We start from the raw sequence: 2,783 nt of genomic DNA on the forward strand, positions 1-2,783 counted from the left end.
TCATAATTGATACAAAGTTTACGTTGTTTTCTTTGCTTAATGCAAATGAATACATTCATTGTTTTTCTAAAAAGTTCTAAATGTTCCTGTTTTGTAAAATTCATCCTTAAATCAGAAGATCTTTTTAACAATCGATTTATTCTAAATATAAAATCTTATTCCAGCATTTTTCAAGTATTCAAAGTTCATAAACTCAATTAAACAATTATTTTTCCTAAATTCAATTAGACAAATTTCACTTTTCATTTACAATTAATAATAAATCTAACAAGTTCGAAATTAATAAATTTAAAAATAAGTTTTTCGTTAAAAAACGTATCCCTGTGGGATCGATATTTTTATTACTACAAGCGAAACCGTGCACTTGCGGAAATCGCTCAACAAGTTTTTGGCGCCGTTGCCGGGGATACGCCAAAATTTTTGACAAAATTTTTATTTTTCGTATTTTATTTTCGAATCTAGGTTTACACATTATTTTTTATACAACTTTTATATTTTATTTATTTTCAGTTTATATAACATATTTGTTTTCTATTTTGTTTTGAAGGTAGTTTGGCTCGTGTAACAATTTCAAGTTCATGCGCAGTTCGCGAAATTCGGGCACGCCACCAGACCCTTTTGATCCAGAAATTGAAAGAACACTTAAGAAAAACAAGAAAAACAACAAAAACAAAGACAAAACACCCTTAAAAACCAAAAAAATCCAGCCAGAAAATATGGCCGATCCACCGACACTTATGGATTATGCTAGGCCAGGAATGGCCGGTGTAACTAATAGTGTAGTTAGACCCCGTATAAACGCAAATCAATTTGAAATTAAGCCTGCTTTGCTTAATATGTTGCAAAACAACGTAACGTTTTATGGACTACCTAACGAAAACCCTAATGCACATTTGACAAATTTCTTAGAAATTTGTGATACTTTTAAAATTACTGATGTAACAGCCGAAGCAATCAAACTTCGCCTCTTTCCTTTCACCTTGAAGGATAAGGCAAAAATTTGGTTAACTTCTATGCCTGCTGTAACATTTGAAACTTGGGACCAATTAGCCCAAGCGTTTTTATCAAAATATTTTCCCTTAGCAAAAACCGCAAGAGTCATCAAAGAATTGACATCTTTTACACAAAATGATAATGAAACTCTTTATGAAGCTTGGGAACGTTTTAAAGAACTTCAACGTTTATGCCCACACCACCAACTGCCAGATGCACTTTTAATGCAGACATTCTATAATGGATTAAATCCTACAACTAGAGGTTCATTAGATGCTATGTCTGGAGGGTTATTTATGAAGAAGACGTCCGCCCAAGCAAGAGAACTTTTGGAGGAAATGGCAATCAACAGCAGTATGTGGCCCGCAGAGCGTGGACATATACCAACGGCGAAACCATCATCCTCAGGTACATCATCGGTTAAAGGTATAATGAATCTTGATCCAGTAGCAATGTTACAAGCCCAATTTTCTGCCTTATCGCACAAAATTGATAAGTTTATGGCACCATGCGATCCTAATGATCCAATCCAGAGAGACATTGATTACGAAGGTATGAATGAGATAGAACAGGTAAATTTTGTCCAAGGACAAAACCAAACTACTAATCCTTATTCTAATACTTATAATCCTGGATGGAGAAATCATCCTAACTTTAACTGGAAAGATAGTAATAGTAATAATAATGCAAATGCTAATCAATATCGTGTAAATAATTATCAAAATCAAACAAGAGATACGATTAGCACTTTATCTTCAAAAATCGACAAATTTATAGATGCTATGAATGGAAAGGTAAGTAATCAAGACGATGGTTTTAAACGGATCGAAAGTAAATTCGATCAGCTTATCAAAAACCAATCATCTAGCATCCATAATTTGGAGGTTCAAATTGGACAACTTGCTAAATCAATTCCATCCCGCAAAGAGGGAAGTCTTCCCAGCCAAACGGAAGAAAATCCGAAAGAGCATGTTAAGGCTATCACTCTTCGTTCAGGGAAAAACTATTTAGGTCCGGAAATGCCCGGAATTTCAACTTTACCTGGAAATGATTTACCAAAATCCAAAGAAGATACGTTAAAACAAAAAGATACACCAATTGACTCTAATACGAAACCTTTTGTACCAAAACCACCTTTTCCACACAGGGTCCGAAATAAGGACCATGATAAACAACTTTTATCATTTTTAGATAAGCTTAAAAATTTGCATATAAATTTAACATTCATGGATGCAATTACGCAAATTCCTAACTATGGAAAATTCTTGAAAGATTTAATTTCAAAAAAGATTAGTTGGGAAGGAATTTCATCCATTTCACTTACTGAAGATTGTAGTTCGATAGTATCAAGCAAATTACCTACTAAACTTAAAGATCCCGGATGCTTTACCATTCCGTGTACATTGGGAAATATGGAATTCCCAAGTTGTCTTTGTGATTTAGGAGCTAGTATAAACTTGATGCCATTGTCTATTTTTGAAAAATTAGGTTTAGAAGAAGACATCAAACGTACCAATATGGTTTTGCAATTAGCGGATCAATCCACTAAAAGACCATATGGAATAATTGAAGACGTTTTAGTGAAAGTTGACAAATTTATTTTTCCTACTGATTTTGTTATCTTAGATTTTGCTTATGATGCTAATTGTCCGCGAATCTTTGGTAGACCATTCATGAACACGGGACGTGCTCTAGTTGATGTGTCGGAAGGAAAAGTAGTTTTACGAATAGGTGACGATAAGATCGAGTTCGATATGAATCAAGCGATGAAATATCCTATGGAGGATTTC

The 2,783-nt window shown here is 33.8% G+C and overlaps 1 non-coding gene across 1 annotated transcript; it reads right to left on the minus strand.

Moving 5' to 3' along the window:
- Positions 1-1,094: 1,094 nt before the first annotated feature.
- LOC136216056 (small nucleolar RNA R71) lies at positions 1,095-1,201 on the minus strand. The gene has a single exon (XR_010683051.1). It is a non-coding gene; the product is annotated as a small nucleolar RNA R71 (small nucleolar RNA).
- Between the last annotated feature and the right edge of the window lie 1,582 nt (positions 1,202-2,783).

The sequence above is a fragment of the Euphorbia lathyris genome, chromosome 1 (genome assembly GCF_963576675.1).
Source record: "Euphorbia lathyris chromosome 1, ddEupLath1.1, whole genome shotgun sequence".
NCBI lineage: Eukaryota > Viridiplantae > Streptophyta > Magnoliopsida > Malpighiales > Euphorbiaceae > Euphorbia > Euphorbia lathyris.